Genomic DNA, 22,904 nt, shown 5'->3' on the forward strand with positions numbered 1-22,904 from the left:
CTGCTGCCCTCTGGCTTGGAGGAATCAGCACACGGTGCAGCAGGCTGCGTTACCACAGTGTTTTTCTCCAGACTCGATGTGCCCGATATGGAAACTGAGAGCAGACCGGTGTGGGCAGCGTGTGGAGCGCTGTGTGCCAATTGGTATCTGAGAGGTCTATTTTCCAGTATGGTTTATGTATAGAGGGCAGTGTCCAGAGATCACACAGAGGACTAAGAGTCCTCGATTCTGGGTGGTAGACAAGTCGCTAAAATCCACGGCACTCCTTAAAAGTGAAAAATGTGCTATTTATTCACACATGTCAAACAGCAACGTTTCGGTTCTCTCTCAAAACCTTTTTCAAGCCAAGTGAATTACAAAGTGCAACAGTGCCTACATTTATAAATCATGAAATCAATCAGTACTAATTGATCAAACTGTGAACGCCCCTTTTAACAATGTTACAATTCATTCAGTCTAAAACACTCTTCAATGTGAACCACAGCATAAGTGCAATGTGCGTAGTCAGTAGCAACCATATAGGTTACCATATCTGCAGTACTAATCTTAGTGTCAATATATTATAATAGTGACATAGTTATATAAAGTGCATAAGGCTTGAATGTTGAGTTCAGGGTAACTGGGGCCATGGTAGGTTAATGCTTTACATCCCATTGCTTGTGTTCTTTTGCATACGAATTATTGTACCAAGTGAATGTAATAGATGCTGCATATGGTTATTGCCCTGAAAGTGACGCTATACTATGATTACTTTACAGTTGGAAACTTGGAATTGTTCTGCGGTTGGAAATATGGAAGCCGTTATGCTGGGACATATATTGGTTGAATACAAGATGATTGAATAGGGAAGATCTCTAATGTATTAAAAGTTATGACTACTATCTATTTGTCCACAAATTTGCCCCCAAATAAGATGGTGTGTATGAGGTGTGCGTTGCTCGGGATGGAGACGGCTAAACATGAGCAAGATTTCAAATATATATAAATTATTACTTAAGTCACGTTTTGGAGAGACACAATCGCCGGGACAAAGGGCCTGGGAGATGGACTGCCCAAATATACAATCGGTAGGGTGGGGAAGCATTTTTACTAACTTCTACTTACTATCTCATAACTTTAATTATGTTTTAATACAGTTCAATATTTATCACAGATTACTCCCATTTGGTTAAATAAGTGTGGATTAAGAGATACCTCTAAATGCCCTCGGTGTGATACTGTAGTTGCGGATTATCTGCACATGATCTGGGCATGCTTAGAACTGGGAGCCTATTGGAATGGTATTAATAATCTCCTCACCCATAAATTGAAAATACGGATTCCTCTTGAGCCACAACTGTTTCTACTGAATGATTTTTCTTCACTAGGTAGTCATAAATATAAAAAGATCCTGCAAAGGGCAAAGGTTTAAAAGTAATATAAGGAAGTATTACTTTACTGAGAGAGTAGTGGATGCATGGAATAGCCTTCCTGCAGAAGTGGTAGCTGCAAATACAGTGAAGGGGTTTAAGCATGCATGGGATAGGCATAAGGCGATCCTTCATATAAGATAGGGCCGGGGGCTATCCATAGTATTCAGTATATTGGGCAGACTAGATGGGCCAAATGGTTCTTATCTGCCGACACATTCTATGTTTCTATGTTTCTATGTTTCTGCTAGGTAGAATACTATTATTGGCCAGAGTCCTGATTAGTCGGAGCTGGTTCGCACGTCATACTCCAGAGGTAAACAATTGGATAAACCTGGTTAATAAGGTAAAAAATTATGAATGGATTATTTATAAGCAGAGAGACGTACTAGAGAAATGGATTAAGATATGGGATGACTGGAAGTGTTGAGTTAATTATATTTTTTATTTTTATGAATTTTTTCTCCTTCATTTTCTTCCTCCTCCCCTTCCTTCTCTGCCCTTACAGGAGGTGTAGGGGAAGGGGAGGAGGGGGTCGACGCATCACAGGGGGGGCAGCGGTAACGGGGGTTAAGTGTAAAGTGGTATTAATTATATTAAGCTTGAAGTTTCTTTGTGTATTGAAAAAAAAATTCTAAATAAAAATAAATTCTGCAAAAAAAAACTAAAAAACATGCGTATATGCATGATGCGCTGTGTTGTCTGCATATATGCGTGCCTGCATTGTGTAGATAGACACAGCGTAAGCGCTTAACATCGCGCCTGTTACGTCTCCGCCCCGAGGGACGCCCATCCATTACGCTTCATAGGGGAGGAGTGGGATAGATTGAAGCATGCGTATTGCGAATCAAGAGACGCGGAGATTACAGCGTGGAGTCCTATTGTTCACTATTGAGATCTAATTACCCTTATGGATCATGTGAAGTACAGCCACAATGCCCCAGCAAGGTAGTTTTTAATGTATATGGCTCAGTTGTTTTTAAGCACAATGCACTTTATATAACTATGTCACTATTATAATATATCGACACTAAGATTAGTACTGCAGATATGGTAACCTATATGGTTGCTACTGACTACGCACATTGCACTTATGCTGTGGTTCACATTGAAGAGTGTTTTAGACTGAATGAATTGTAACATTGTTAAAAGGGGTGTTCACAGTTTGATCAATTAGTACTGATTGATTTCATGATTTATAAATGTAGGCACTGTTGCACTTTGTAATTCACTTGGCTTGAAAAAGGTTCTGAGAGAACCGAAACGTTGCGGTATGACATGTGTGAATAAATAGCAAATTTTTCACTTTGAAGGAGTGCAGTGGATTTTTGCGACTTATATATATATATATATATATATTTGTGGTCAGGGCGACGGCCCCTGGACGTAGGAACTAGAGCTAACCTCAGACTGGGAAATGCCAGGAGCCCGTAGCGAGGATAGGCCTAAAAGGGGGCCTATCCTTAAGGAAGAGCTAAGAAAAGGGAAGGGAGGGAGGGGTACCTGGCCGCACGTCCCGTCCCCTGACCTGCGTGGAGGTTAATATAGCCAAGGGGCGTGGCCTCTGCCCCTCCCACAAATACAGGCTGCACGGCAGCCTTAACTACTTGTGGTCAGGGCGACGGCCCCTGGACGTAGGAACTAGAGCTAACCTCAGGCTGGGAAATGCCGGGAGCCCGTAGCGAGGATAGGCCTAAAAGGGGCCAAAAAGGAGACCCAACCATACCATCAAACACTCATTGCACCGTACAGGGCAAGTGAACAGAAAGCATCACGGATCTCCGATCGGAGGATTTGGACCATATCTGGAGAACACGACTACCTCCAACGTCCCATGCACCTGATAACCTGAGGAGGCATCTGGTGCTTAGACACCGCCTCAAAACGAAAGGAGTGAAGCAGACCCTGTTTAGAGTAAATATACCCTACCGTTGCGACACCCGTTTTGAACGAAAAGACCCTTCACGATGGAGGTGCGGGATATACCGTCTCATATCACAGTGACTTCCATTTACCTTACCTCTTTGTCATGTGTACCGCCACACCGTTCTTGGAGCTGGTTAAATGCTGATGCAATTGAAAGAGTGTCTGGAACCAGGAACGATTTACTCCTATGTTGACTAACAGATGACTATATACGAGAAGGTCTGAATCCTTAGAGCTGCAGACTGAAACAAACAATGGTGAAACGGTTGGAAGTGCCTAGATCAGGCATCCCAAACCGCGGCCCCTCAGCTGCCGCAACCACAACCCCCACAACACCCTGCTGCAGGCAGATACCTGCAGGCTGTCCGGGCACCGCGGGAGCCACAACCCCGCAACAGCCTAAGGGCCGCAGCCCACGACCCCCGGCCCAGATGAACCCCAACCATCCACCAAGGGCCCCGATCGGGCACCAACTGTTCCTGGTGGCAAAATACTTACCTCTACTTATTCCCCAGGCCACACTTCCTAATAAGGGCCAAAAAAGACAGAACATGGTGCCTGTTGTCCTACCAAAGTAGCAAACTCAGTGAAGTGTAACCCACCAGGCCTGGGGAACCATCCACAGAAATATATGGCTATTTCGAATAATGAGCTAATGTGCTTGTACTAAGGACAGGACGTACCCCAATACCTGCAGTTGTGACAGAAAAATGCTTAAGGTCGTGATAAACTATGTATGCTGCGCCTGTAGTCGTGATAGGACTTGTCGTGTCAGGCGACACGACAGACTTCGTAAACATACTGTACCTCCTACTGGAAGATGGACCGATACCCAGGACTTAGGCCGGACACCAACACCCTCAGCCCGAGTTTGTAGATGAAGTAAGCCTGCCTGGGGGAAGATGATGTCCGCAAAGGCCGGCTTGGAATGACTGCTTACAAAGAAAACAATGAAACCCAACAACCTAGAAAATAAAAGAGTCAGAGAAAACAATAACGAGAGTGGGACTCTAATGGCACCAGCCACACGTGCGAGCCACCCCAAGAAAATTGTATTGCGAGCCACAGATGACCGAGCCATGCGAGCGGGACTGAGGACAGAAAAGACATGGAACTTACTTGTTATGGGACCACGCAGCCGGCCTCGACTGGCGTTGTGTGTGTGTGTGTTTTTTTTTTTTTGAGAAGCCATGCGTGAGAGACTCTAATGGCAAAACACATGTGTCACCCTAAAAGGGGGAAGCCAAGCGTGAGAGACTAATGGCGGCGTCATATGTGTACAAACTAACACGGAGAAGCCATGCGTAGGACACTAATGGCGGAGACATATGTGTAACACTAAAACGAAGCCATGCGTGGGAGACTAACGGCGGAGTCATACGTGTAAGACTAAATGGAGAAGCCATGCATGAGAGACTCTAATGGCGGAGTTATATGTAACACTAAAAGGGAGAAGCCATGCGTGAGAGACTCAAATGGCTAAGCCATGCGTGAGAGACCCTAATGGCGGAGTCATATGGCGGCTTAATTTCCCTCTTAATTAATTAACAACCACTATGCCGCACCAGTATGACTTGGGGACTCGCATAACCATTATCCTCTCCGACAATGACCTAGGACGCTAACCAGCCTACAACCATATTGCCCCCCACCGAACAACATGAAGAACGAACACCGGGCCCCCGAAGCCCCCCGAAGCCAAGGGATCGACCGGAAGACCTCACCGTGATGATAAGCAATTAAACGTGAGCCCGACCTAAAGGCAAATGCATAGACATTAGTGATCCGAACCACTTGCATGAATGAACATTAACCAACCGTGAAATTGAAACAGATGGGAGAAAACCAGAGCCAGAGGCATTGCAGTTAGCTAAGAAAAGCCCCTAGTCGTGACAAACACATGAATAACTGTGAAACATAGTAGTAACTTACTCCTATCGGCCCACTGTCCGCTAGGGAGCTATTTGGTTAACTGGGGCGGGAGATCCAACTGCGTGAATGCGAACCAGAAGTACAGGAGATCAGTCTGCGTAACCCACCACCGAGGAAAGAAACTCAAGCCTGAAGAAGCAGCTATGTTTAACGGAAGAGCAGAATTAGAGCGGTGCGCTGATAGCCCTAGCAAGAATACTGAGTAACCATGATGTAGAAATGAAAGAAGTGCAGCTTAATGTGGAAGCAGAGTAGAACACATGATGCAAGAACAAGTGGGTAAATGCAGCTCTGGATGTGAGAGGTGCCTAAAACATGGTATGGGCACAGCTCTGAGTATGAGCATGAGGAGCATGGTATACCGCAGCTGTATGAGTGCAAGCTGAAAGGAACCGAGTATTAATGTAATGCAACCGCGACCGCTGCTCTAGAAGTGAATGGCGTATAGGACAAAAATGTAAAAGCAGACACACGGCTGTAGCTTGAAGGTAACAATCCTAACCACGATCGTCTGACCATGGAGCCCAACTCCCTTCGCCCAGAGCGCTACAAGTCACGGACCGTGGAACCAGGTCCGATCCTACCGTGAATGTAAGCACATGATCCGAGTGAGAACTGTGCCACCATGAATTCATGTCTAGGTTCCCCGACGTGTGTCATATTTCTCCGACCCGCTAATTCAACTGTGGTGTTTAGGAAGTATACTGAATATTAACTGTGTCTTGACTGCACAACATTACCCTATGGGAACTAATAGCAGATCTATGTGGTATGTAGGTAGACAGTGGCATACGTTTGAGCGAATATACACGTGAATAAGCTAAAATCCCCGACACGATATCATGCCCCATTAGATTTGAAAGAGGTTGTGTTCAGTAATGTAGAGCACCTATAACAATAATACAAATCTGTGGAACACTGGGAACCGGGTAAATGGGTGACAGCTCCCATGAAACCAGCCCCGAGCCTAGGAATGTACCCGTGCTGGTGTACCTGCGCCTCTGTACGTGCGACTGCAGACCCCCCGGCCGGCGGTGGGGTTACCAATACTGTGCGAGCCCCAGGACTGCCAAGTAGGCATGCAAACGTCACATATTTGGCCACAATTGAAGAGAGACTGGAACAGTGAGTGGGGAACAACAGAATGTTCCCCAATGATGATCAGCAACGTGCCTGATGGAAACAGTGGAAACATAAACACAAGCACTGCTGCTCCCGCACGGAGAGCCCAACCACGCCGATCTAGAGCAGGACAAACAAAGGACTCTAGAATCTTGCGATAACTCTAGAATCTTGCGAAATACCAAAATGACACCTACAGCCAGTGGCCACATATACACACAGAACTATGACCACATAGGTCTGCCGACTGATAACCACATAATCAGACCAGATTCCTTAAAGTGACAGTACACGGACTGAATGTCATACCTTGCATGCTCTGTGTTCTCCTCCCCCACCCTTGTTATAATAAAATGATGGAACAAATAAATATCATGGTTGTAAGGGACCTATGCCGGTTCTAGTCCTCTGAGGCGACTAATTATATGACTGTGGTTACCTCATATGTGTAACCGCTATGTTACCTCTGGCCAGTCGGTACTTGCACAACATAGTGGGCGGGATTCCCAAACGGTGCGAGCGTTACCAGGGGCGGGACCGCAGAGCGTGCCTAGCAACCGGTACACGCGGCTGCTCCCGGAACGCCCGCCCGCACAACAAGCCCGCGCCGCCCGGCCACGGCATCCCCACAACGTGCCTGCCCAAAGCTTATACTGAACTTTTCATGTAACACTGCATTGAATACATGTGAGAAATAAATGCAGTCAAGGAACCGGGAGTGGGCGTGGTATGCCTTCCATATTGGAGCACAGGGTATATAGTATATGGGGTTCCCCCTGTGTGCCCCCACGGTGGAGCGCAGGGAAGGTTGGTGATATGGAAGGCTTCCTCATGATTAAAGCGATTATAAATGCCGATGCGTTCCACCGTGGAACACATCGGGGAAGTAGTGGAGCTCCGGGAGGTGGGCGGAATTGTACATGCCGATGCGTTCCACCGTGGAACGCATCGGGGAAGTAGTGGAGCTCCGGGAGGTGGGCAGAATTGTACATGCCGATGCGTTCCACCGTGGAACGCATCGGGAGTCTGTGTATGCTATGGATAGATGCAAGATATGTAGCAGTAAGATCACGGCCAGCCGAGCGCTGCCCCCCCCGGGGTGAGGACCCGACCCGCCGCGCGGTCCCCACGCTGCTGCCCCGGCCTCGGATACCCCCTGCTTACCTGACCGAAAGCACCAGACGAGCCGCCGCAGCCAATACTCACCCAGCCAAGACGAAAAAGAGCGGGACGTGCAGGAACCAGACGTGAACCGGAAGTACCAGGTACCTGGCCGCACGTCCCGTCCCCTGACCTGCGTGGAGGTTAATATAGCCAAGGGGCGTGGCCTCTGCCCCTCCCACAAATACAGGCTGCACGGCAGCCTTAACTACATATATATACACAGTAAATATATTTCAACAATTTGTTAATTGAATGAATAAATAAATAAGAGGTTTAATAAATGAATGAAAAAAAAAAAGATTAATAAATTTATCGTTTGGGAAAAAAAAAAAAATTGTTCGCCCAAAAAAAACATAAAGAAATTCAACAATAGAGAAATATATAAATAAAGTCATCAATAAATACATAAATAAATTCATCAATAAATACATAAATTAATTAATCAATAAATACATAAATTAATTTATCAATACAGAAAAATATAAATAAAGTTATCAATAAAAAATATATAAAAAAATTAATCCATAAATAAATAAATTCATCAAGAAATATATACAGAAGTTAAAAAACAACGATGTTTGGGAGGGAGAGCCAAGGGGAGGGATTGACAAGGGACCCTTCAACGCCCTGAACCGACGGCGGGGGCCAAGAAGTCGCTGCCGATCCAGAGCTCGTTCACTTTGATAAATGTCAGTCTGTCCACGAAGTCAGTGGACAGATGGGTCCGCTTGTCGGTGACCACCCCATCTGCCGCGCTGAATGTCCGCTCAGACAGTACGCTGGAGGTGTGGGGGGAAGAAGACAGTACTTCCAGCGCATACTGAGTGAGCTCATGGCAGGTGTCCAGCCTGGAAACCCAGTAATCCATGGGGTCGTCGGTGCTCATGCTGTCGGAAGCACCGACAGACCCCATGTAGTCTGCCACCATGTGGTCCAGCTGCTGGTGGTGACTGCTGCTGCTGCTGCTGCTACTGGATCGCGCAGACTGGTAGAACAACCTTATCTCACCCATAAGATAATCTACATGGTTGGAGCGGCTTGGGCCAGCCACCTGCTGGGTGAGATGGGCAGGGAGAACTGGAGCGTGAGGCTGAGGGTTTGACTGCTCCAGTCGGAGGATCAGACAGGCCCGCAGGTTTTGCATACAGGCATCCCTCTGGCTGGCTGGGATGAACTGCTCCAGTTTCCCATTGCAGAGAGGGTCTAAAAGGGTGGCCAACCAAAAATCATCCCTCTCCTTAATTTTCCTGATCCTGGGGTCCCTTCTGAGGCATTGCAGCATGTGGGCAGCCATGGGAAAGAGGACAGCCCGCTGTGACTCTTCTTGGCTGCCCCGGATCATGACATATTGGTCCTCCTGCTGCTGCTGCTCCCTGTGGGAGCCACCCCACCCTCGGACATCTGCCCGAATGGATTGCAGTACACAATATTGAAGGGCAGCAGATGTTGGGCGATAACCCTTGCCAGGAGCCCATTGAGAGAACGCACCCGTCGGTCCCCGGGGGTGTAGGGCGTGGTGCGTTCAAATGCGTCGGCAACCGATGACTGGCGCCGGACGACAGTAGAGGCGATAGAGGAGGGTGCAAAGGAGGCAGAGCTCTGGCTGCAGGTACCAGTACCTCTAGGAGAGGTCATGGGATAGTGGGAATGCATTGTTGGAAGAGGGTGGGGTGGCTGCAGGACAGTGGCAGGAGCTACTGTCCCCTGCGCACTGCTGCTGGAGCTTCTACGACCCTCCCTAGCCAGTGGCATGGAGTCCTCTGCCCCGGCTCTGAGAAGCAGCAGCTCTCCAGCCCCCAAGAATCGCACTTCTCTCCAAAAAAAAACATCAGGGACAGATTGATCTTCTGCAGAAAGTATGGTGAATGGACTGCTGAGGACTGGGGCAAAGTCATATTCTCCGATGAAGCCTCTTTCCGATTGTTTGGGGCATCTGGAAAAAGGCTTGTCCGGAGAAGAAAAGGTGAGCGCTACCATCAGTCCTGTGTCATGCCAACTGTAAAGCATCCTGAGACCATTCATGTGTGCGGTTGCTTCTCATCCAAGGGAGTGGGCTCACTCACAATTTTGCCCAAAAACACAGCCATGAATAAAGAATGGTACCAAAACACCCTCCAACAGCAACTTCTTCCAACAATCCAACAACAGTTTGGTGAAGAACAATGCATTTTCCAGCACGATAGAGCACCGTGCCATAAGGCAAAAGTGATAACTAAGTGGCTCGGGGACCAAAACTTTGACATTTTGGGTCCATGGCCTGGAAACTCCCCAGATCTTAATCCCATTGAGAACTTGTGGTCAATCCTCAAGAGGCGGGTGGACAAACAGAAACCCACAAATTCTGACAAACTCCAAGAAGTGATTATGAAAGAATGGGTTGCTATCAGTCAGGAATTGGCCCAGAAGTTGATTGAGAGCATGCCCAGTCGAATTGCAGAGGTCCTGAAAAAAAGGGCCAACACTGCAAATACTGACTCTTTGCATAAATGTCATGTAATTGTCGATAAAAGCCTTTGAAACGTATGAAGTGCGTGTAATTATATTTCACTACATCACAGAAACAACTGAAACAAAGATCTAAAAGCAGTTTAGCAGCAAACTTTGTGAAAACTAATATTTGTGTCATTCTCAAAACTTTTGGCCACGACTGTACACAGTATTCGGCTGAACACTGCGATGTACCGAGCATAGCGATGCTCGCTCAACACTAATAACTACTATGTGGGGCAATAAGGAGACATAACTACTATGTGGGACAATTATAGGACATAACTACTATGCAGGGACACTAAGGGAGCATCATTACTGTAAAGGGGGCACTAAGGGAGCATTCTACTGTGTCGATACAATAAGGGGGCATTCTATTGTGAAGGGGGCACTAAGAGGGAATAACCTCTGTGTGGAGGCACAACGGGAATTGGGCTGAATTCAGTGTGTATAGAGATGGTGGTTTAGTGTAAAAGAAATTGCCCTAATGCACTGCTGATTTTGTCCCTCATTGAACTTTTAAAAAGTTGAGCGATATGTGTATATGGGAATCTTCGCCCATCAGTTATTCTCATGATCTATGGTAAGAAGACTTATATTGGCACCATATTATTTGGAGGCCATAGAATTTGTCTTTATATTGTATGCATCTATTCAGACTGAGGAATAAGAAGCTTGCTTTTTCCCTGCATATTTCACATGTAAATATGATTGTGTGTGCTTTGTGGGAGCATTAATTCCCATTACAATATGTATTATTTGATTTTGCAGGTTTTTGCAAACTATTACTAGAATAGGCCTTTTTCTAAAAGAGTTAAAAAAATAAAGGCAAGGAGGTATAATAAGTAAACTCAGAGAAATGATTCACAATTCAATAAATGCATGCCATAGAGAAGTGAGAGGCAGCCGCTGTTGTGCCAGATAATAAAGCCCCTTTGCCTAGAAGGAAAGCAGACAGGGAAGTTACAGGGATATTTGTGTGTGAGCGGCACAGTGCTGAATTGCTTTTTAAAGCCCCTAGAAATACAAGGCCACAGCAATAATACACTGGCTGGTGGATTAATGACAAACGCTCCCTTCCAGAAATCGTCAATCACAGGATCATTTTAAGGCTATCAGATCTGAAAATATTCAGGAGGCTCAGACAATATTTAACTCACAGGTTTGCAGGATTTTAAAGTCACTGCTGCAGACAAATAATAAATCATAAAGCTCGGCATACATATAAGATAGCTGACAGGTATCTCACCTATTCCTCCCATACATGTTCATTCAAGCATGCATATGTATTGCACTGGAAGAGGGGAGATAGAGAGAAGGGAGGTGGAATATGTAAGCAGTTGACTTGGGGATGGCTTGCCAAGAGCTGCCATACACAAGAGATAACTGTTGGCCAATCACTCATATGGCCAACAGCTATGTCTCCCAATCATCTCATACACATGCATGCTGGGACAAGTATGCATGTGCAGTAAATGGGAAGTGGCGAGAAAGTTGCCGCCAGACACCTCTGGAAGTGGCTTATCTCCTAAGAACAAAAGGATCAGGCAGTTAAAATCCTATTTGCATGATCATTATCTCGACATTAGCCTTCAGGGGAGAGTCAAATTCTGACATCATAGACCTAATGTGCATGACCAGCATTAGAGCTAGCGATAGAGCAATAGAAACATTAAGGAGGTTTTCTGAGATTCATCAATATCTGATCGTCGGGGTCCAACAACCAGTACCAAGCTGATCAGCTGTTTGAAGAGACTGCGGGACTCCAGTGAGCACCGTGGCCTCTTCCTAGGCACATTCATCGGTCACATGGCCTAGGCACAGCTCAGTTTTTTATTTAAATGAATGGGGCTGAGCTGCGATACCAAGCACAGCCGCTGTCCAATGGATGGTGCTGTGCCGAGTAAGCTGCAAGGAGGACGCGGTGGTCCCTGAAGTGCTGTGGCCTCCTCAGATAGCTAATCGGCAGGGGTGCCAGGTGTCGGACCCCTACTGATCTGATATTGATGAACTACCCTTAGGATGAGTCATCAATATTTGAATCTCGGAAAAACCCTTTAAGGCACGGCTATTTTGCCTTCTTAAAATTTGTGACATGAGCAGCATAGGTGCATCAGATAGACAAGCCGCTAAGGATACATGTCATTAGTCTAAACGGAACATTGTCATTATTGCTTATTGCAAAAATAATTGTGTTGTACATACATAATATAAAACAAAAAGTACAATACAAGCAGAAACTAACTGGTACGTAGGGCTTGCAATCTACAAGGGAAAGGGACAGTGAAAGGGTTAGCTCAGATTGTAGTATGGTGGCAGCAGAGTTATTGCAGTTTGTAGGCTTTTTTGAGGAGGTTGGTTTTCAGGGTAATTTTGAAGACTCCAAAGGTGGGGGAGAATCTAATGTGTTAGGCAAGTTCCTGAGTATGGGGGATGCACACAAATCAGAGTATGGGGGATGCAGACAAGAGCAAAGCAAAAAAGGAGGTTTTGAGAGGATCAGAGACTGCATGTAAGGAGGTATTAGGAGATTAGGTCAGAAATGTATGGAGTTGGACAGGTAATGGACAGCCCAGAAGGTTATTGTTAATATTTGGTTCTGCTTTCTTTTGGCAATGTGGAGTCAGTGGAGGGGCTAATAGAGCAGAGATGCAGAGGAGAAGCAAGAGGAAAGGTGGGTTAACTAGGCAGTTGAGTAGAGGATGGATTGGAGGGGGCAAGAATATTATAGGGGTTGTCCAGCTTTTTTATGCGATATCCTATCCTCAGTATAGTCAGACAAATAGCGTATAGAGCAGCACTTGTGTACCTTCCAGTCTCCTCTAGACATGCAACAGCCCATCCATGACACCGGATCCACAGCAATCTATAGATAAATGTTCAAATAGTAGTTGACAGAAGCATTTTCGTCCAAAGGTTCTTTATTAGTACGTAGTTAATCCATGAAAACATGTACAAAAAGGTGCATAAAAAGCAGCAACATTTCGACTAACACCGTAGTCTTTGTCAAGCCTAATAGGAAGTATTATCTCAAAGTATTTATAGGGCCTCTAATACCACCCACAATACCATTATACCAATCGCATCAAGTGATTATCAATAACCCAACCCAGGCTTGAAAAACCACCAATATCACATTACCAAATTGCATTTCTCATAGTGATTTACATAAAATCAATTATAATATGCAGAGCGTTCAGCCGTGGACTCCTCACCTCATGCACTTTCCTTCTGCTTGGCGTCTCATGATGTTCATTGCCCATGCTCAAAAGCGCTCAGTACATCCACGTCATGTTTCCTCAAATCATATAATCAATCTCCAGTCACCTGACCAGCAGACACTACCTCCATTAGTCTAATCCAGTGCTTCTAGACTATCCGTGACTCCTCCCATTATCGTGATGTCATACATTTTGTGATCAGCTCCCCTTTAATAATGGAGTTAGTGTCTGCTGGTCAAGTGACTGGAGATTGATCATATGATTTCAGAAAACATGACATGGATGTGGATGTACTGAGTAGTGTTGATCGAGCACCATAGTGCTCGGGGGCTCAGGCCGAACACATGGAGATGCTGGGGTGCTCCACCGGGCACCTGAGTCTAATGGAAGTCAATGGGAGAACCCGAGCATTAAACCAGGCACCCCCTGATCTGAAGAGGGGAGGATACCTGGTTCATAAGAAAAGGTCAGAAATTGATGGAAACACCACCAAAATGGTTCGGGAACAGCATGGGGAGGATGTCTCGATGCATCTTGGACTCCCAGGTCGCTGCTGGGAACCATGTTGTCTGAGTAGTATGCCACTTTTACAAACTGACAAAATTACGCACAAAACTTGTATATAAAGTGCTGCCAAAAATTGCAAGGAAGAGGCACTTCGATACAACCTGTATATCACATAAAGGAGGGCCTCATTCCCATTGTGGTACAATAGTTCAGGTAGTGGGACTCCTACACTCATAAAGCCTATGCTCTGAGTGAACGGTATGCCAAAAATTACAAGGAATCGGCACTCCCAAACACCCTTTGTTACACATAAAGGCGGGCATCATACACACCCTTGAAAAATTATGATTGATGGCCTGCTGTTGACCCTCAAAAACATTTGGAGCAAGGGCCTGCTGATCTGACCATCTAAAACATTAGGGGCGAGGGCCTGCTGCCGCATTGGTGACTCTAGATAACTTCTGGGCGCTTGCATGTCCCCGTGACGGCGACGATCCATTTAGATGTCTGCCCTATCAACTTTCGATGTTCTTTTCTGCGCCTACCATGGTGATCACTGGTAACGGGGAATCAGGGTTCAATGCCGGAGAGGGAGCCTGAGAAAGGGCTACCACATCCAAGGGAGGTCAATGGTCGAACTCTGATTGGCTGTTGTTGCCTTGCCCCTTTTTTTTCCAAATTGTGAACCACCCAGAGAGGGTGGGACAAGTTATTAAAGCACAAGCATCCAAGGAAGGCAGCAGGCGCACGGCAATTACCCACTCCCGACTCGGGGAGGTAGTGACAATAAATAACAATACAGCACTCTTAAGAGGCCCTGTTATTGGAATGAGTACACTTTTTGTTAACAAGTATCTATTGGAGGGTAAGTCTGGTGCCAGCAGCCAACTTGCTCCCGGCCTCCACAAAGTTCACCCAGTGTGCCATCATGGTGAGGATTGCGTTGACCAGACTCTTGGCTACTGAGACTCTGTACTGCTGTCCTCGCTCGGCTTTCCACCTTCCCAGGTTGGGTCAGTGACCTCATCGTCCACCACCTCCTCTTCCACTTCCTCACTCTGATCATAGTCTTGATTTGTTGACCTAACCACAACCTCAGTGATTGACAACTGTGTCTCATCCTCTTCATCAATCTCTTGAGACAGTAATTGCGGTTGACTCATTGGCAACTGTGTCTCATCATCATCCACCTCATTAAACACTAATTGCCCTTCCCCACCGTCATGTTCTTGTGACTGTGGATGCTCAAGAGGTTGAGAATCAGGGCACAAGATATCATGTCCCTCTTCAAGCGTGCTTGGCGAGAGGGCTAAATCAAGTAATGGCGATGAAAAGAGCTACTCGGAATTTCCGAGTGTGGGATCACTTGTTTGGCAAGACTCTCCATGGTGGGAGGAAGGAGGATCAGGGAGAGGATTCTGTTAACCAGACTCTTGGCTACTGAGACTGGACTTGGTGGAAGACAGGTGGTGCTTAACCGACTGGAAGCATTATCTGCTGCAATCCAACTGACCACCTGGTCGCACTGGTCTGACTTCAAGAGTTTTGTCCTGCAAAGCCCTGAAAACTGGGACATTAAGCTAGGTATCGTAGATGATTCTTTTTCTTGTGCTCTGGCAGCAGACACAGTTTCAACACTCCCAGAGCCACGGCCTCTGCGTGAACCATCAGCATCACGACCACTTCCCCGTCTCTTACTGCTCGCCCTCATATTCAATGTTATATGCACGCTTGACACACAAGATGTGGCACGAATGTCACAGTTTACAGCAAGCACAGTATATGGAAAAAGTATGGAAAAGTATGGAAAAAGGAAAATAGATTTCACTTATATTTTTCCTATCTCTGGCCCTGACACACAGAAGGTATTGGACAGATGTCACAAGTCACTGCAGACACTCTCTATAGAAAAAGTATTGAAAATGATGGAAAAAATTAGAGGTGGGACGACGAATCTGTCGAATCCACGAATCCCTCGAATTTCGCTGGATTCATGGGATTCGTGGATTCGAATTTAGTAAATTACGTCGGGTTTCGAGTCCACGAATCCCATGAATCCAGCGTAATTTACTAAATTCGAATCCGACGAATCCCGACACAACGTCATGTCCCCGCGCCTCCCGAGACACCTGCTATTTTCTCCTCGTGAACTTTCCCTAGTAAAACCCTAAGCAAGCACTGCATAAAAGCAGCCTGAGGCTGGGTTCAGACCTGAGCGTATTTGATATGCGCGTTTAACGCGCGTTTGTCGCGCGTTTTTATGCACGTTTTTTGCAATAGTAAACGCGCGTTTGACGCGCGTTTGTGTGATTGACTGCAGTGTCCTATGGCCACAAACGCGCGTCAAAACGCCCCAAAGAAGCTCAAGAACTTGTTTGAGCGTAGGGCGTTTTTCAGCGCGTTCAAACGCGCTGTAAAACGCTCAAGTGAGAACCAGGGCCATAGGGAAGCATTGGTTTTTATGTGTTGAGCGTTTTACAACGCGTTTGAACGCGCTGTAAAATGCTCAAGTGTGAACCCAGCCTGAGGAGCGCACTCACCTCGGGTCCCGGACAGCCGCCTCTGCCGTACCCGGGCAGCGGGTGACACTCTCTGGACTTGTTTGCACAGCTCTCCTGCCAAGTTTTTTTTCTCCACCCACAAAAGAGGGAGGAGGAGGAGGTTCAGACAATGGCTGGGACACGGAGACTGGTCAGGGCTAAGGGCAACCTGAATGGAGCTAAGCATAGAGATATTCTTAATAAAAATAATGTATCCAGAGTACTCTAGACCTCAGACTGGGCTGAAGGTAAGGCTTCCAGGTAGACAAATACCCTAAGCACAACACCAAGGAAACTCAGGAGTAGTTTAGGGAGAACTCTGTGAATGTCCACTACATTGTGTCTAAGATACATGCACATACAAATATTACCTGACCCCCTTTTAAAAATCCCTAAAACTGTACCAACCAAATTCATTTTCAGTAGTAGCCCGCTGCCTAGCCGGTGCCTTAGACTGTTCTGTCCTAGAGACCCCCTTCAGTAACCAGTTGAATGGATCCTGCCTTGGACTAGGGATCTTTTAGCTATGGGAGCCAGGGATACTTGCTCACACTGCAGTAGGCAGCAGCAAGATGCTACAAGATGATTGATTATGGGGATCCCCACAGTTACTTTGAGAATATGGGTCCCTGGGTAAGGAAGATTCTGGCTGACCTGCCTCTGAACTTAGAAGTCTTCTCAGCCACCCCATGCCTCTATACTAAACCGGGTAGTTTGTTAAATTGGTTATCCAAGAGTAAGACAGACCTCCAAGTACGGTTGACCCACAATGGAGATCACACTTACCTGGTCCCCACCGGTGGGTTCAGTGTCTAACGCTCCTGGGCTGGCTCTTCCTTTTCTTGTCGCACCGAGATCACCATCCTTTGACAGGGAATCCGTAAACCACTAGGGGTGGGGGAATGGGACCCACCTTTGCTCAGGGACCCACCGGATTAACCTGTTTGCCTGTGGACCAGTTCGAGCCTGTATAGGAACAAGTCCATTTGCACCAAAACGATCACGCAACATGTTCCCCAGTGATCAATGTGTTGTAATTTCTGCATGTCTGAACTAGTTTTACCCTGTCTAAACTTAGGACAGAATTAATAAAGTTCAGCATAGTCCACAATGCATGTCTAAATGTATTCATTTTAGGCTATGTTCGCATCACGTTTTTATCTGTTGCTAGCATGTAGCCATGACGTATACGTTAAACAACTGCCTCTGACGGATACCATACAGTGGCATCTGTCAGCATAGGATTCCATTGTAAAAAAAATTAATAAAAAAACGCATCCATTTATGTATACATTTCTTGCAGGACTCTACAGGATGGAAAAGCGTACTGTAATATGCCTTCACATCCTTTTTCCCCAACATATATGTGATATGTGAGACAAAAATGTGATGTGAACACAGCCTTAGGTCTGTATTACATTACGCGATCAGGCAGAGAATTGTCAGGAAGGAAGCGTTCCCTCCCAGCTCGTCAGCGGTGGAGACCACTGCTATTACATGCAGCGATCTCCTCCAGAAAAGGGGAAGGGGGGTTAAAATATGCCATAGCTCATCTCCATAATGAATCATTGTATGCCGGCAGCAGAGGGTGATTAGACTGCACGATCTGCAGCCGGCAAGCAATGATTTTTAAAGGGAACCTGTCACCTGGATTTAGTGCATAGAGCTGGGGACATGGGCTGTTAGATGGCCACTAGCTCATCTGCAATACCCAGTCCCCACAGCTCTCTGCGCTTTTATTGTGTTAAAAAACAGTTTTGATCCATATACAAATGACCTGATATGAGTCCTGTGTCCGGAGATGAGTCAAGCGGAAAGGAGCCCAGTACCGCCCCGCGTCCTCCGAATCTCCTCCTTGCTGGCTGACGTCACAGAGCTGGAGCGCCGAAATCTCGCGATGCGCGAGCTAGAGCATGCGTAGTTCATTCCCTGTGCTGATGCCAGTACAGGGAATGAACATGATGCCGACACTGCGCATGCGCTCGTTCGCGCATCTCGAGATTTCGGCGCTCCAGCTATGTGACGTCAGCCAGCAAGGAGGAGATTCGGAGGACGCGGGGCGGTGCTGGGCTCCTTTCCGCTTGACTCATCTCCGGACACAGGACTCATATCAGGTCATTTGCATATGGATCAAAACAGTTTTTTAACACAATAAAAGCGCAGAGAGCTGTGGGGACTGGGTATTGCAGATGTGCTAGATGTCCCCAGCTCTATGCACAAAATCCTGGTGACAGGTTCCCTTTAAACCTGCTGAAAGATTGCAATTGTCCGATGGATGAGCGTTTGCTCGTCCATCGGGTAATGGGCAGCACTATTAGGGCTCATGAACACGACCGTGTGTCCCCCCATACGGTGGTTCCGCAATACATGGGACACCGGCCAATGCATTTGGCATCACGGATGCGGACCTATTCACTTGAATGGGTCCGCAAATCCAGAGATGCGGTGCGGAACGGTACAATGAAACGGAAGCACTATGGAGTGCTTTCGTGGGATTCCGTTCCATGCTTCTGTTCCGCAAAAAGATGGAACTTGTCCAATCTTTGCGGAACGGACAGATTGCGGACGCCATTCAAGTGAATGGAGTTGCGATCTGCATGCGGCTGGCCCACGGTCAGTGCCCGTGCATTGCGTACTGCAATTTGCAGTCCGCAGCACGGGCACAATCATCACTCGTTCGTGTGAAAGAGGCCTTATACAGGCAGATCATAGCTAATGAGAGCTCCTACGAATGCTCGTTAGCAATTATCATACTGACAATCGCCTGGTGTAATACAGGCTTTCATCAGAAAAAAAGAAATGCTCTTAACTAGTTTAATAAACTGTCTTCATGCAGTATTTCATGGATGCGTTTTCATCCTCTGCAGAAAGAGGTGTTTACACAAGGTACAGTAAATGTGTAAAAACAACAACCAAATAAGACACAATTTTCTGAGAACGAGATAAAGCAATTTGCAATGGGATCAAATCCGAAGAAAACACAGCGCACTCCGTAACATCCAATTTCAAGTCTGGTCTTTGAAAAGACTTTTTCTATCAATATGCAGAAAGGAAAGTCAGATAAGTGTAAGCGTTGAAGAGATACAATCACACGCTGTGCATACTGCACCACCACATAGCCTTTAAAGGGAAAAGGAAAGTAAGTATAAATGGCTTCTGGCGAGCAGATGGATGCTGACTAGAGATGGCCTTGCGGTTCGCCCGGCGGTCGTTTCGCGGCAGACTTTGCGCGGTCGCGATTCGCCGAAGGGGTGCGATATACTTGCTTCCACAAAATACTGATTAAGGGGTTTGATATACCTGCTTCCACAAAATACTGATTGAGGGGTGCGATATAGCTGCTGCCACCAAATATTGATTCAGGTGTTGTAAATACCTGCTTCCATAAAATACTGATTAAGGGGTGCGATATACCTGTTTCCACAAAATACTGATTAAGAGGTGCGATATACCAGCTTCTACAAAATACCGATTAAGGGGTGCGATATACCTGCTTCTACAAAATACTGATTAAGGAGTTTGATATACCTGCTTCCACAAAATACTGATTGAGGGGTGCGATATACCTGCTGCCACCAAATATTGATTCAGGTGTTGTATATACCTGCTTCTACAAAATACTGATTAAGGGGTTCTATATACATGATTCCACAAAATACTGATTGAGGGGTGCGATATACCTGCTTCCACCAAATATTGATTGTGTCCTGCGATACACCGGCTTCCACAAAATACTGATTGAGGGGTGCGATATACCAGCTTCCACCAAATATTGATTCAGGGGTTCTATATACATGTTTCCACAAACTACTGATTGAGGGATGCGATATACCTGCTTCCACCAAATATTAATTCAGGGGTTCTATATACGGTACCTGTTTCCACAAAATACTGATTGAGGGGTGCAATATACCTGCTTCTACAAAATACTGATTAAGGGATTCTATATACCTGCTTCCACAAAATACTAATTGAGGGGTGTGATATACCTGCTTCCATCAAAAATAGATTCAGGTGTTCTATATACCTGTTTCCACAAAATACTGATTGAGGGGTGTGATATACCTGCTTCCTCAAAATACTGATTGAGGGGTGTGATATACCTGCTTCCTCAAAATACTGATTGAGGGGTGCGATATACCTGCTTCCACAAAATACTGATTGAGGGGTGCGATATACCTGCTTCCACAAAATACTGATTAAGGGGTGCGATATACCTACTTCCACAAAATACAGATTGAGGAGTGCGATATACCTGCTTTAACAAAATACTTATTAAGGGGTTTGATATACAGTCAGGTCCATAAATATTGGGACATTGACACAATTCTAACATTTTTGGCTCTATACACAACCACAATGGATATAAAATGAAATGAACAAGATGTGCTTTAACTACAGACTGTCAGCTTTAATTGGAGGGTATTTACATACAAATCAGGTGAACGGTGTAGGAATTACAACAGTTTGCATATGTGCCTCCCACTTGTTAAGGAACCAAAAGTAATGGGACATAATAATAATCATAAATCAAACTTTCACTTTTTAATACTTGGTTGCAAATCCTTTGCAGTCAATTACAGACTGAAGTCTATAACGCATAGACATCACCATACGCTGGGTTTCATCCCTGGTGATGCTCTGCCAGGCCTCTACTGCAACTGTCTTCAGTTTCTGTTTGTTCTTGGGGCATTTTCCCTTCAGTTTTGTCTTTAGCAAGTGAAATGCATGCTCAATCGGATTCAGGTCAGAAGATTGACTTGGCCATTGCATAACATTCCACTTCTTTCTCTTAAAAAACTCTTTGATTGCTTTTGCAGTATCCTTTAGGTCATTGTCTATCTGCACTGTGAAGTGCCGTCTAATGAGTTCTGAAACAATTGGTTGAATATGAGCAGATATTGCCAGAAACACTTCAGAATTCATCCTGCTGCTTTTGTTAGCAGTCACATCATCAATAAATACAAGAGAACCAGTTCCATTGGCAGCCATACATGCCCACGCCATGACACTACCACCACCATGCTTCACTGATGAGGTTATATGCTTAGGTGTCACGGCTGAGGATGGGGGAAATCCTCAGCCGTGTGGGGCCAGATGATGTTATGGCTGCTTGGCCAGGAAGACAGGATTAGGGAGCAGGTCACCTCCTAAACGCATCCCTAACCTGACCCTGACTCCTAGCTACATGAGCCGACCTTGATGGTAGGAGGGCTCATGCTCCGGAACCTTGAAGTCCCTGCTAGCCCTCAAGATGGCCCTAAACTAGGAGCTGAGTAAGACAACCCACTCCTCCTAGGCACGGAGGAGCAGGAGTCTCAATGGCCAAGCTGCTGGAAAAGGGGAAACATAAACAGCTCTATGGATATGGCAGGTGAACAAAGAGTTCCACCTACCTGTCACAGCCTTGCTGACTGGATCCCTGTGTAAGCAGGGTGCAGATCACAAACGCATCCCCACACAGGGACCCAGATCCATAGCTGCACAAAATCACATGGAAACATCAAACAGACGTCACACATAACTAGAAATAAACTTAATGTGACATTATGGTTATGACCACAGGGGTGGCTCTCACTGGCAGGTAGTAAAGACAGGAGGCTGCTCTCAGCTAAGCATGGCTGAAGCAACCTGCAGACCTGGAAAAGCAGTGAGGCTATATAGGCCAAGAAGCCACACCCCACAGTCGGACACACCCAGTGAGACACACACACACTGGGAAGGGAGTTAACCCTTCCAGCACCAAAGAAGGGAAACACACACTAACACACACTTAAAGGAGAAGTGTCCAAAACACGAAACACACTGTGGCTGTTGCCGCAGGCAACGACATGGGTGGCACTCATGTCCTGGGAGTCAGCCCGAAGGCCGGGACACTGCCACCACATGTACACACTACAAACGTTGCCACGGGCAACCACAGTGCAGGAACGATGTCCGTGCACACCACACATAAGACAGAGTGCACACAGACATACATAAGTGCATACATACACGCACACAACTCCAAGGAAACCGCACACATAGCTGTTGTCCGCGGCAACCGCACATGAGGCAAACAACATTATACCTCCAGCTGCGGTTGACACTACAACCCAAACCGCGGGCAACTGTATGCGGCTCCCAAGGAGTCACGACCAAAACCGTGGCCGTGACATTAGGATCATGAGCAGTTCCTTTCCTTCTCCATACTCTTCTCTTCCCATCACTCTGGTACAAGTTGATCTTGGTCTCATCTGTCCATAGGATGTTGTTCCGGAACTGTGAAGGCTTTTTTAGATGTCGTTTGACAAACTCTAATCCAGCCTTCCTGTTTTTGAGGCTCACCAATGGTTTACATCTTGTGGTGAACCCTCTGTATTCACTCTGGTGAAGTCTTCTCTTGATTGTTGACTTTGACACACATACACCTACCTCCTGGTGAGTGTTCTTGACCTAGCCAACTGTTGTGAAGGGTGTTTTCTTCACCAGGGAAAGAATTCTTCGGTCATCCACCACAGTTGTTTTCTGTGGTTTTCCAGGTCTTTTGGTGTTGCTGAGCTCACCGATGCGTTCCTTCTTTTTAAGAATGTTCCAAACAGTTGTTTTGGCCATGC

The sequence above is a fragment of the Bufo bufo genome, chromosome 1 (genome assembly GCF_905171765.1).
Source record: "Bufo bufo chromosome 1, aBufBuf1.1, whole genome shotgun sequence".
In the NCBI taxonomy this organism is placed as follows: domain Eukaryota; kingdom Metazoa; phylum Chordata; class Amphibia; order Anura; family Bufonidae; genus Bufo; species Bufo bufo.